The 14853-nt window shown below is 38.9% G+C and overlaps 1 pseudogene across 1 annotated transcript; it reads left to right on the top strand.

The window, feature by feature from the left end:
• Positions 1 to 13815: 13815 nt before the first annotated feature.
• Positions 13816 to 14468, top strand: LOC308490583 (high mobility group protein B1-like; annotated as a pseudogene). The gene has a single exon. The product of its transcript is annotated as a high mobility group protein B1-like (transcript).
• The last annotated feature ends 385 nt before the right edge of the window (positions 14469 to 14853 follow it).

The following is a 14853-nucleotide window of genomic DNA, read 5'->3' as shown; positions in this document are numbered from 1 at the left end:
AATATATAGTGCTGGAAGAAGAATTGATTTTGGGTGGTGGACACACAATGCAATAAACAGATGATGTATTGTAGAATTGTACACTTGAAACCCATATTTTTACTAACCAATGTCACCTCAATAAATTTAATTTAAAAAAATTCATCTTTTTTTGCTTTGTGGTGAGCAGACAGTGCCTGGCTCTGGTGGCTACAGAGAGGTTGGGGGCTCAACATGAATAGAAAAGAAGGCCCAGGTGTGTGCCCCTGGCCTGCCTTGTATCCTCTCAGCCCTGTAAGTAATAAGCTCTTTTTTTCCATCAAAGTTTCCTAATGGTTATCGTTGTAGGGCATCTTGCAATCATAAGAACCACAAGGACTGGTCCAGTTGTCACATTGGTTTGGGAAAGAGGAGAGGCCTGTGTTAGCTCACAGGAGCAGGTGAGGGCCCTCAGGCACCTCTAGCTATAGCATTCCTATCCACAGACTGAGACAGCACAAAATGATAATGCATTGTGCTAGGACCTTGCAACTATGGCTACCGTGTCACTAGACAGTAGGAATTCTTCAGCTCCATTGTAATCTTATGGGATCACTGTCGTTGATTGAAATATTATTACACAGCACGTGACTGTAGATCTGTGGTGTGGGTTCTTTAAATTGACTTTGGTTCAACTCCCATTTTCTCTTCCCATTTAAAATGTTGGCCTCTCCTTTCATCCTCTCCCAGCCACGTCCCTGCCGCCATGCGGCCCCAAGCTTCCATTACCAGATTCCATTACCAGCCTTTCCTGGGTGATTCTGGCAACATCTTCCCCATTTCCCAGCTTCCACAATGCCTCCCCTACCATATCTCCTCTGCCACTTGGCTGGGGGGGTCTTTCTGAGAGACAGTTTGTCACTATTATATGTATCAAGGTCACAATATGTCTGCTTTGGTCTTCCCATTAATCCCATTCAATTGATTGATTCTTCTTTTTACATTTATTTTTCAATTACAATTGACATTTAATATTAGATTAGTTTCAGGTGTACAATATAGTGATTAGACATTTATATTACCAATGAAGTGATCACACGATAAATCTAGTACCCATCTGACACCATCAATAATTATTACAATATAATTGACTGTCGTCCCTGTGCTGTAATTTATATCCCTGTGACTATTTTGTAACTACCAATTTATACTTCTTAATCCCTTCCCCTTTTTCATCCTGTCCCCCAACCTCCCTCCTAACTGGCAAACATCAGTTTGTTCTCTGTATCTATGAGTTTGTTTCTGTTTTGTTTGTTTTGTTCTTTAGATTCCACATATAAGTGAGATCAAATGATATTTGTCTTTCTCTGTCTAACTTATCTCACTTAGCACAATACCCACTAGGTCCACCCAGGTTGTCACAAATGGCAGGATTTTATTCTTTTTTTATGGCCGAATAATATTCTGCTGTGTATATGTACCACCTCTTCTTTAGCTAATCATGTACCGATGGACACCTAGGTTGCTTCCATATCTTGGCTATTGTAAATAATGCTGAAATGGATTGATTCTTAATTAATGCAGCCCAAATGCACAAGGGTAGAGATAGAAGGGGACGGTCACTGCATGTTTGTGAGATGAAATAGTTGGAAACAAGACTATGAAATACAAGAATGGTCTATTAAATGAGAATTTAGCTCTGTTATAATTAGGAGAAAAATCACAAATTCCTTTCCTTTTGAAAATGCAATCAAAATTCTCAAGAAATATTTCATATTATGGGGATATCCTCATAAGTGAAAAAAAATTGGATGATAAACTTTAAAAATATAGATAGCCTTAATTTCAAGTTGAAGTGTATAGGTCTATCTACCGTGTTTCCCCCAAAAATAAGACCTAGCCAGACAATCAGCTCTAATGCGTGTTTTGGAGCAAAAATTAATATAAGACCTGGTATTATGTTACAATATATTACCATATTATATTATACTATATTATATTTGTTATTTATATTATATTATATTATATTATATTATATTATATTATATTATACCCTGTCTTATATAAGATTCGGTCTTATATTATAGAATAATAAGACCGGGTCTTATATTAAGTTTTGGTCCAAAAGACGCATTAGAGCTGATTGTCCAGCTAGGTCTTATTTTCGAGGAAACACAGTAGTGGAAATGACTAAATAGAAACTCAGCCACAAATAAACAGGGATTATGGCAGAGCTGCCTGACTTGGAATAAAATTCAGGAATACAAGCAAGTCACGAGGACCTTGCATCCCCTTTGACCTAGTAATTCAACTTCTAGCAGTTCTTTCTAGGGAATTAATGAGGCCCAAAGACAAATCTGAATGGGGTTTGGGCATTCTGTTTTTGTTCTGATGAATGAAATATTAGAAAAACATTTTCCCTTCACAGAGGAAGACCAAGGCTCTTTCCTCTTCCTAGGAGGTCTCTTCCCTGCTACCTCAAACCCATACTTTCAAATTCTTCCTTTTCTCAGGGAGGGAGGCTGACAACCTGGTTTATTAAAGCAGAAATGATATATGTTTTAGTATCAGTTAGGTTTCTACCTGAGAAGCAGAACCAGAAATTCATATGTTGAGGTCCCAGGACTTCAGAATGTGACTGTATTTGGAGATGGGTCCTTTAAAGAGATAATTAAAGTAAAATGAGGTCATGTAGGTGGGCCCTCATCTAATAGGACCAGTGTCTTTATAAGAAATTAGGACTCCGATACACAGAGGGACGACCATGTGAGGACATAAGGAAGAGACAGTCATGTGCAAGCTAAGAAGAGAGGCTTCCAAAGAAACCAACCCTGCCAATACCTTGATCTTAGACTTCTAGAACTGTGAGAAAATAAATTTCTGTTGTTTAAGCCACCTAGCCTGTGATACTTTATTAGGGCAGCCTTAGCATCTAATATAAGTCAGAGGTATATGTATAGTATGTAATACAAGTAGGGTGTATATATTTGTGTGTATCTATATATACATATATATAGATTTATATCAATATCTATCTATATATACCTGAATATTTAACTACATAATTTTTTTTTTTTAAGGAACCCATTTTACAGAATTGGCTGCTATGATTGTGGGTCTGGCAAGTTTGGGATTTGTAGGCCTGTCCGGCAGCCTGTAAACTCAGGCAGAAACAGATGCTGCAGTCTTGAGGCAGAATTTTTTTCTTCCTGGGGGAAACCTCAGTGTTTGCGCTTCAGACCTTCAACTGATTAGATAAGGCCCACCACACTCCCAAGGAAATTCTCCTTACTTAAAGTCAGCTAATTGTAGACGCTCACCACATCTACAAAATACTCTCACAGCAATACGTGGATTCAAGTCTGACTGAATAAATGGGGACTAGATCCTGGCCAAGTGGACACATAAAACAAAACACCGCAGGTCCTGAGTCCTTGCTCCCCACCTGCCACATTCCATCAATGATGAGGCCTCCAATCTATCTGGTCAGACCTATCTGTCATCTTTCCTGTGGTCCTCCTCATCCAGGCCTCCATCCTCTCTCTCCTGGGACCCAGCAAAACAATCATCTCCTCATTGGTCTCCTCCATCCACCAATCCCAGCTTTTTGTCCACATTGGCACCATCATGGACTTCTTTTTTCTTCCCCCTTCTTCCGCCTACCCCCCACTCTGGTTCAAGCCGTAGTTTCTTAGTCTAGTTGTGTAGGACACAGCTCCCTGGCCCATGCTGGTGTTATGAGTCTTGCCCTACCCCTTCTTCCCCCACAGGCAGTCGGTCGCCAGGCTCACAGCAGTTCTGGCCTGCTGCCAGCCGCTCACAATGGCTGCGGCTTATACCAGCCCCATTCCAGGGAGAGCTGTTGTTCACAATCTTAGCTGTAGAGGGCGCGGTTTACTGGTCCATGTGGGAATCGAAAGGCGACCTTGGTGTTAGGAGCATGGCGCTCCTACCACCTGAGCCACCGGGCCGGCCCTCATGGACTTCTTAAAAGGAAAGGCACCCATGTCTACTTCTTGGGTTAAAAGATGCGAAGATTCATGTCGTCTTTACATAAAGACTTAATTCCTTACCAGTCTGAGCACCAGAATTTCTAGAAGGGGTTGGGGGGTACTATGTTTGGGGAAACATATTAATTTGTTAGGGCTACCATAACAAAGAACCACAGACTGTGTGGCTTAAACAACAGAAATGTATTGTCTCCCAGTTCTGGAGGTTGGAAGTCCAAAAATCAGGGTGTCAGTGGGGTTAGCTTCTGAGGGCTGTGAGGGAAGGATCTGTTCCAGTCATCTCTCCTTGGCTTGTAAACAGTGGCCCTTTCCTTATGTGTTCATATGTCTTCTTTTCATACATGTCTGTGCCCAAACGTCCTCTTCTTATAAGGACACTAGTCCTATTGGATAACGACTCACCCTAATAATCTCATTTTAACTTGATTATCTCTGCAAAGGCCCCATCTCTAAGTAAGGTTACCTTCTTAGATACTGGGAGTTAGGACTTCAACATATGAACTTGGGGATGGCAATTCAACCCATAACAGGAAGCAATGAGTTATTTGCTGCGAGGCTGTTTCCACAAAGTTATTAAGTGTTATGTAATACAGGCATAATATTTATAATAATATGCAAAACAGTCATGCAGAAAGGCAGACAAATCCTGTGAAGAGACATATCTGTGTGTGGACTTAATTTAAACATACACAGTAAGGTGAAACAATGAAAGAAAGTTTTTCTTACTGATTTGGTTTTCAATTGAACTAATTACAGACCTTTAGTTCCATAAGCATAGTCAGGATTATTAGGTCTCATAGCTGAACATTAGAGGAACCAGAAAATAATGAAGGAGGGATTCCAGTTCCTGTTCCTCCCACACCCCCGCAAAAGAAAACTGCCCCCAAATTATTCCTGACAGGATCAGGCAATGTAATCTGAAAATGACAATCACAATGATGTCTTCTTATGGTTTGGAAATATAGGTCTCCAAGACAGGGGCCAGGTGTGTGCTGTTTTTGAGAAGACTATTTCTTCCTGAGTTTAGATGGTGGCATCTCTATTGCTTGGATTTTAGCTGGGCATTCCATGGTGGGGTATTGAACTGAAGTTTTATTTGGCAGTTGACATTCTAACTGCTTCTTCTCAGGGATGTGGGTATGTAGTCAGAAATGTCATTCCCTGCGCTTTTCTATCAGTTTGGCCCAGATTCCTCCAGTGCACTGGCAGCTGGAGCCCCCTGTAGGTCTAGAGTTTCCATCTGAGTGGGGGTGGGAGGGCAGTGTTTGGGCTGGAGAAAGGTCTCCTGTTCTCTTTCATCGCAAGAAAGTGTGGGTGAATATTTTTATAATCTTGGGTGGCCAAAGCAACGCAAACGATAATGCTAAAACCAAAACACATAAACAAAAATGTTGATAAATGCGACTCCATAACAGTTGGACATTTATACATGGAGTGGGGGGAAAATGTAAAACCGATAGAAATGAATGTAGGGAAAAATCATTGCAATGTGCGTGGCAGTCAAAAGCATTCTACACTAATTCACAGTTTGTAATTACAAGTCCATAAGAAAGAGTGGATTGTCAAAATAGAAAAAGGGGCATAGATCTGAACACAGAAAAGAAAGTGAAATGCAAAGAAAGATGAAAGATGGTCCATCTCAGAGTGATTCAAAAAGGGTACATACAGCAAAGTGAAAAGGAGAGACCATTTCTTCTTTAAGCAATTGGCAAGCATAAAAGAAAAAAGGACAAGATTTTAGGTTTGCAAATACCTGGCAGAAATCTTGAAGTGGTGAAAGGCAGGTTGCTTGTTGAGTATAGCATTATTCATAAAAGCCACAAAATGAAAACCACCCATCAACTTATAAACAGACAAATAAAATGTAATGTATCCCTACAATGGAATGTTATTTAGCCATAAAGAGGAATGAAACATGGACACATGTTAGAACACGGATGAACTTGCAAACATTAAGCCAAGTGCGTGAAGCTGTCCACAAAAGGTCATATCATATGGTTCAGAATAGGAAAATCTGTAGTGACAAAAAGTAGATTAGTTATGTTGTTAAGAACCAATGATTGATAAAATAATTAGTTTAACATAAATTAAGTAATAAAATTAATATTAAATGTTCAAATTAAGGTTGACATTGAAGAAGTTAGATTTACACTAAAATAATTCTAAGGAAGGGATAATGAAAGAATTGACAAAGAGAAAAATAAAACGTTAATTCATTAAGAAAAATGAAAATATGAGAACTATTTTAAAAATCCAAGAACTTGTGTTTTTAGTTAATCTAACTTTTATAAAGCAGAGACTGTTCAAATATAAGATTAGAAATGATAGAGGAAAATTAATTGCAAATAATATTAAAGAAAATTTGACAGAACAGCTTACTGAAGTTTAAAAAAAACAAAACTAAAAACAAAAGTAGATTAGTCTGTTGTGTAAGACTAGGGGGAGTCGGGAGGAAATGGGGAGAGACTGCTAATGGGCATGGAATTTCTTTCTGCAGTGATGAAAAGTTCTAAAATTGATTGTTGCACAACCCTCTGAATATAGTAAAAACCACTGAATTATACACTTTGAATGGGTGAATTGTATGGTAGGCGAATGTTATCTCAATAAAGTTGTTACTAAAATATAAAAAAGTGAATTTTTATCTACTTAGTTTTGCTCTGAATGTATTATTACAGGATTTTATTCCATGGGCATAGGCTGGCACTACGCATCACACAGTCACTGTCTACACACCAGGATCCCTGACAGAACCTCACAATGGGAACCCAAAAATGCACAGGACAAGGAAACGGATGAGTGATGGGGGGCATGTACACAATTGGCAAAGCACAGGGCTAGCATTTAACATTTGTAGTGGTTCAGAAGTAGAGGTCTTCGGAACACTGGTTGGGTTGTGCTCTTTGCAGGAAAGTCAGTCCCCTCCTGAGTTGGATGGTAACATACATACATTGCTTGGCCTCCAGACCAGCGTTTAGCTCATTAATCAGGAAGACATTCCATAGTGGCTTGTTAAACTGAGGATTCATCTGGCAATGGGGCCAGATGTTGAATTCAAACTACTTCTCAAGGACTAAGTGTTTCCAGTTAGAACAGTTTCTGAACCTCTTTTCTATTTATTTAGGTTGGGTCCAAGTCCTCCCTGTAGCAACTGAAGCCTTCTTGAAGGAGTTCAGAGCCACATATGTAATTCTATTTTCTAATAGCCATTACTACTCACTATCTTTATTCGCTTTTAGTTATTAAAAGACATTGGTGGAATTAATTTTAATAATACATTTCATTTAACCCAATATATCAAAAATATTATTGTTTCAACATGTAATCAATATAAAAATTGTTAAAGAAATATTTTACATCCTATTTTCGTACTCTTTGAAACCCACTGTGTATTTCAATTCAGATGAACCATATTTAAATTACTTAATAGCCACAGGTGACTCATGGCTACTCTATGAAACAGTTCTGTCCTAGAGTTTTGTTTAAGTAGGGCAAGTGGTTGGGGTAGGGAGAGGGCTCATGGCCTTCATTCCGCAGTCATGACAAGAAAATTGAACAGAATGTGTTTGAAGCTAAGGAATGACAAAAAATTCATAAACGTGACACAAACGTCGATGACCATAAGATAACAAATCTATAAATTTGACTCCACAAAAATGGAAAGAGTATGTAGGAAGGCATCCTCCACCATAAATAAGACTTAACGGCTCCCCCAGGTCAAATACATAGAAAATGGGATGATAGTCAAATCCATGGTTTACATTAGTGTTCACTCTCAGGGTCGTACATTTTGTGGGTTTGGACAAATGTATAATGACGTGTATCCATCATTACAGTGTCACACAGTGTTTTTAGTGCCCTAAAGATCCCGTGTTTCCCCTATTCATTCCTCCCTACCAAATCCTGGCAATTGCTGATATTTTTACTGCCTCCATAGTTTTGCCTTTTCCTGAATGTCATATACAGTGGTACTTCGGTTTTCGAACATAATCCGTTCTGGAAGACTGTTCGAGTTCTGAAACATTCGAAAACCGAGGCACGGTTTCCCTATAAAAAGTAATACAAAATGTATGAGTCTGTTCCAGACCTTTAAAATCAACCCCTAAAACTAAATTTAGCATGAATTTTACTATCTAATGATACCATAGATCCATAAAATTTATGGCGTTCATAAACCAAAATGTTCGTCAAGAGAGACGTTCGAAAACCGAGCTACCACTGTAGCTGCAATCATACAGTGTGTAGCCTTTTCAGTTTGGCTTTTTTCACATAGTCATATGCATTTAAGGTTTCTCCATGCCTTTTTACGGCTTGATAGCTCAATTCTTTTTAGTGCTGAATAATATTCCGTTATTTGGATCCCAACTGATTTTTTGACAATTGCAAAAGCAATCCAATAATCTAATGGAGGGAGGGTAAAATTTTATAGAACTAAACACCACACACACACACACACACACACACACACACGCATGCACATGAGAACATGTAAAAGTGGGAAAATCTGATCAAAATGGGTGCGTTGTATCTATGTCAGTGGCCTGGTTGTGATACTGTGTGTTGCAAGATGGGACCAGGATAAAATGTACATGGGATCTTGAAAGCACTTGTGACACTGTAATTATCCCAAAATAAAAACTTTAAATAATAAAAACAGCATCCAGATAACGTCATTTTCTAAATGACAGAATAGAATATTAAAGGTATTAATTAGTAAATTAATTCATGTAGGGCATTGCTCTTAATTTCTTAGATGAGAAAATGGTATTGAGTTTACAAGAGATGCTCTTATTCTTTGAAGATGCAGTTGAAGTATTTAGGAGTGAGATGTGATGTCTGCACTTAACATGACGAACTTTGAAACAGACTCACAGTTATGTGTCTAAAGAAAACATGGCTAAAGGTTCACAGATGTTGAATCCAGATGTTAAGCAGATAGGTATGCGTTCACTGTACTCTTCTTGCTGCTGTATGATTCAAAGTTTTTATTTAAAAACGTTTAACATAAGATATATTTATGGTTTACAAATGGGCATCTCCAGATCACAGCTGACGTGCTGATTTGAGCTAAATGGTTCTCCTACCTAATTATTTAATTGTATACATTTAGACATTGCCCGACTGTTCTCCTCATGCATCAGGGGACATCCTAGGGTGACATACTGGCTTGAGGGCTCACCTGGACGCAGAGACTACTCAAGTTAACTCTCTAAGGGATTCAGGGAGCAGAAACTCTCCCACTGTTTCTTAGTCTAGTCCAATTTAAATCTTTGTCCTCTCCTGCTGGTCACTTCTCACTATTGGCCACCACCACTATCATCTGGACCAGTCACTGCCTTGATTTCCATACTTCTACTCTTAGCCTTGAAGGCCCTTCTCCAATAAGCAGCTAGAATCCTCTTTAAAAACATAAACCAGGTCCTAGACTTCCTGTCTATAGGTAGTGAACAATTTATCAATTTGTATTAAATTTCATTTCTTGGACCCACTCTTTAATTCCATACCTAGGAATTTATCCTCAATGGATACCGATCCAAATGTACCAAGCGTATCTATAATGATAGAGATTTGGGCAGTCTTGTTTTAAAAATACACACATTATAGTCAAGTCTTTAAAATATCCCCACAAGGATGGTAAATCCAGTGTGAGTAGGTAGCACTTTTCTAATCAGAAACAAATAGTCCATTTCAGTCAAGCAAGACAAATAAGCTAGAAATCTGCTGTATGAGAGCGTACACTTAAAACTTTGTTAAGAGGGTAGATCTCATGTAGAATGTCCTTACCACAATAAAATAATAGAATAAAAAAGGGGGCAGACAAGAAAATTCTGTTCAATTCCCTCGCCATGACTGTGAAATGGAGGCCATGAACCCTCTCCCTGGCCCAAACAGAATCAAGATCTTTTTCTCTTTCAAAATAAAGTCATATTTCAAAGTATATGCCAAAATGTGGAAATGTCCATGCATTAAATAAAAAAGATGTTCAATTGCAAATAAATACCCATGCCGATTTCATAGAAAACTATATGTGGAGATATGCACACAACAAAAGTCTGGAAAATGCAGCAAAATAGAACAAGTGTTTTTCACTGGGCTGTCTGATTATGGAAGAATTTTGATCATTGAAGTCCAGAGCCCTAAAAATATTCACTCTCTCCGATGAGTTTTGAGAGATTGTATATGTATGTACATATATATGTACATCAATATAAATATTCCCTGTCCCCAAGATGTAACAGGCCCCAAAGGAAAGTGTGATTGGGTCTCTCCCCTGCTTAACTCACTTCAGTGAATTCCCTCGGCTCTGCAAGCAAAAACTGGGTTCCCTCCCACAGTCTGTAAGGAGTTGGTACCCCAGACTTTCTACAAATGCTGCGCTGGGGGAGCTGGGACAAGTTTGTCTGGGAGGGTGGGAGGCTGCCTCTGACACTCATTTGCATGATGTTTTGACTCTTTCACATACTGCCTTTAGGAAAACAACAAATGATTTCTTTGAAAATATGTGCATATGTGTGTGTACTCAAAGGAATAGAAGTGAAATTCTCTTAGACCCAGCCATGATTTCAATGCATTGCATAATGTGGTTTAACTGAGCATATCCAGAATCAGATGGCTATAGTATATAAAAATCTGTAATGTGCACACACAAGCACCAGTTTGGGGCCAGGATCTAAGACAGGGGCACAGTCCATCAGAAAACAAGAAAGCCCAGAACACTAAGAGAAAAGCTAAGAAAGAAGAACACAGAAGACTATGGTCTGGAAAGGAGACAGCTAGTATTAAATACTTTCAAGATTTGGAAACACGTCTTTGGAACAGAGGCCAACATTGAGTTATTTTCAAGAAAGCTGACTGCTTCCTGCAAGGGAGGCAACGTACATATTTTTTGGTTTCCAGTTGAGCACTGATCTCATGAACCACTGTGAGTCTTTGAACTGAAATACAATCTGATGATTGGACCAGGAAGCAGCGTCCAAAGTACTTCTTTTCTAGGACCACATGTTTCCAATTAGACATGTGTCTCCTAACTGAATTCAGCTCTGGCCTAAATCCCTCATGAAACACTAAGATCTGGGGCTTTAAGAGAGAAAAGTTTCTGGTGCAGGGAGGGGGGCAGTGTCCACAGCAAGGAGAGGGTTCTTTTTTGAACCCCACACAATGCAATACAAGATAATATTTTTGTAATCATGGGGGGTGGGAGATGCCTTACTCAAGAAAATCCAAACATCAACAGATGAAAAATGAAAGGATATGAAATCTGATTACAGATTTGAAATTATGTAAAATTGAAGGAATTCTATCACTGATGCGCAAACAGTGCAAACAGGTCAAAATGGAAAAGTTGAACATCAAAACAAAAAGTAGGGAAGGGACCTGAACAAGCAGTTCAAAATGAAAGAGAAAATGCAAAAAAAGCTTTGAGAAACACGAAATGGTGCTTCAGCTTCTTTGTGATGCAAAACTGGAAGTCAATATTCACAATCATCAAAAAGTAGAAACAGCCCAAGTGTCCATCAATAAAGAATGGATAAACAAAATGTGGTCTACCCACACAATGGAATATTATTCAGCCTTAAAAATGAAGGATACTCTTTCCAGACAATAAAAAGCTAAAGGAGTTCAACACCACGAAACCAATATGACAAGAAATGTTAACAGGACTTTTTTAAGAAGTAGAAGGGGGGCGGCCCAGCAGCCTGGTGGCTCAGATGGTGGCAACGCTGTGCTCCTAATGCCAAGGTCGCTGGGTTGGATTGACTCATGGGCCGGTGAATGTGAACAATGGCTCGACCTGGAGCTGGGCCGGTGAGAGTTGCTCATAATACCAACATGAGCCAAGAAGCTGCATCGTACACAACTAGACTGAGAACAACAGCTTGAACTGGAATTGGGGAAGAGGAAAAAAAAAAGAAGAAAAAAAATGATTAAAAATATGAATAATAAAATGGCAATAACTACATACCTATCAATAATTACTTTAAATGTAGATGATTAAATACTCCAATGAAAAGACATAGGGTGGCTGAATGGATGAGAAAACAAGACCCTTAATTACATATGCTGCCTACAAGAGACTCACTTCAGATTGAAAAACACATAGACTAAAGGGTCGGGAAAAGATATTTCATGAAAATGGAAATGAAAGAAAAAATCTGGAGTAGCAATACTTATACCAGACAGAACAGAACAAATTTTAAAACAAAAGCTATAACAAGGGACAAAGAAAGACCCAGCAATGCCACTCATGGGTATTTATCCTAAGAAACCCAAACACTACTTCAAGGGGACGTGCTCATCCATATGTTCATTGCAGCAGTGTTTACAGTAGCCGAATTATGGAAGCAACCTAAGAGTCCATCAATAGATGGTTGGATAATGAAGATGGTTGGATAATGATAGATGGTTGGATAATGAAGATGTGGTACATATATACAATGAAATATTACTCGGCCATAAAAAAGTGAAATCTTGCCATTTGAAACAACATGGATGGACCTAGAGGGCATTATAGAGGGCTAAGTGAAATAAATCAGACTGAGAAAGACAAATGTAACATATGACTTCACTTATATGTGGAATCTGAAAAACAAAATAAATGAACAAACAAAACAGAAACAAACTCAGAGATAAGGAGAACAAACTGATGGTTGCCAGATGGGAAGGGCATTGGGGACAGGGTGAAAAAGGGGAAAGGATTAAGGCGCGTAAATTGCCAGTTATAAAAACAATCACAGGGAAGTACAGCACAGGGAATATAGTCAGTAATATTGTAATAACTATGGATGGTGCTAGGTGGGTGCTAGATTTATTGGGGTGATCACTTCATAAGTTATATAAATGTTATATATAATCACTATGTTGTATAACTGAAACTAAAGTATGTCAACTGTTATTGAAAAACAAAAAAATTATTTGAAAAAAAGGAAGGAAATTCTGGCAGATGCAACATTCGTGAACCTTGGAGACATTATATTAAATGGAGTAAGCCAGACACAGTGAAGTAAAGTGAAGTAAAAAGACAAATACTATATGATTCCATTTATAGGAGGTACCTACAGTAGTGAAATTCACTTAAAGACAGAAAGTAGAATGGTTGTTGCCAGGGGTTGGGAAGAGAAGGGAGTGGGGAGTTAGTGTTTAATGGGAAGAGAATTTCAGTTTTACCAGATGAAAAGAGTTTTGTGGATGGATAGAGGTGATGGTTGCACAATAATGTGAACGTACTTAATGCCACTGAACAGTGCACTTAGAAATGGCTAAGATGGTAAATTGTATGTTATGCATATTCTACTTCAAATAAAAACACCTGGAAGTCAAAACCAAAATGAAATGGCATTGCTTTGACAAAGATGAACAAAGCAATGACACCCAGTATTGGCAAGAGTGGGGGGAAAATGGATCCCTTCAGATGACGCCGGTGGGGAAGTTTGGGCACAGCCTTTCTGGAAGCATTTTAGCAATAGGTCTCAAAGCATCAGGTGTTTCAAGGACTCCGGTCAATGTGAAATTCAGGAAGGTCTATCTGTCTGCATGGGGAACATTATGACATTGTGAAGGAGAGAAAAAATTAGAAGCTAGAATGAACGCACAATGGTGTGATGTAACATTTGGAGTCAGGAGAGGTGGCTCCTTTTTTAAAAATATAAATGGTATTTTAATGTCTGGGTAGAAGAATTCTAATTGACTCCCAATTTAAATCACTAGTGAAAATTATATCGAAAAGCTCTTCAACTCAGATATGTAATTAACTGTTTAAAAAATAAACTGTTTGGGGACAGAGCCGGGGCAAGTGCAAGTCGGACGGGTATTGGGCGACTCTGTGCTCGCTGAGGAAAAATAATTAAACATGGGCAAAGAAGATCCTAAGAAGCCGAGAGGCAAAATGTCATCATATGCATTCTTCGTGCAAACTTGCCGGGAGGAGCACAAGAAGAAGCACCCAGATGCTTCAGTCAACTTCTCAGTTTTCTAAGAAGTGCTCAGAGAGGTGGAAGACCATGTCTGCTAAAGAGAAAGGAAAATTTGAAGACATGGCAAAGGCTGACAAGGCCCTTTATGAAAGAGAAATGAAAACTTATATCCATCCCTTCTAAAGGGGAAACAAAAAAGAAGTTCAAGAATCCCAATGCACCCAAGAGGCCTCCTTCGGCCTTTTCCTTGTTTTGTTCTGAGTATCGCCCAAAAATCAAAGGAGAGCATCCCGGCCTGTCCATTGGTGATGTTGCAAAGAAGCTGGGAGAGATGTGGAATAACACTGCTGCAGATGACACGCAGCCTTGTGAGAAGAAGGCTGCTAAGCTGAAGGAAAAGTACGAAAAGGATATTGCTGCATCCCGAGCTAAAGGAAAGCCTGATGCGGCAAAAAAGGGAGTTGTCAAGGCTGACAAGAGCAAGAAAAAGAAGGAAGAGGAGGAGGACGAGGAAGATGAAGAGGATGAGGAGGAGGAGGAGGAGGAGGAAGAAGATGAAGATGAAGAAGAAGATGATGATGATGAATAAGTTGGTTCTAGCGCAGTTTTTTTTCTTGTCTATAAAGCATTTAACCCCCCTGTACACAACTCACTCCTTTTAAAGAAAAAAATTGAAATGTAAGGCTGTGTAAGATTTGTTTTTAACCTGTACAGTGTCTTTTTTTGTATAGTTAACACACTACCGAATGTGTCTTTAGATAGCCCTGTCCTGGTGGTATTTTCAATAGCCACTAACCTTGCCTGGTACAGTATAGGGGTTGTAAATTGGCACGGAAATTTAAAGCTGGTCCTTTTTGGTGCGCAGCACAAATTAGTTATATATGGGGATGGTAGTTTTTTTCATCTTCAGTTGTCTCTGATGCAGCTTATACAAAATAATTGTTGTTCTGTTAACTGAATACCACTCTGTAACT

Source organism: Rhinolophus hipposideros (genome assembly GCF_964194185.1).
Source record: "Rhinolophus hipposideros genome assembly, chromosome: 21".
NCBI classification, from domain to species: Eukaryota; Metazoa; Chordata; class Mammalia; order Chiroptera; family Rhinolophidae; genus Rhinolophus; species Rhinolophus hipposideros.
This window is presented reverse-complemented; position numbering and strand designations above follow the sequence as displayed.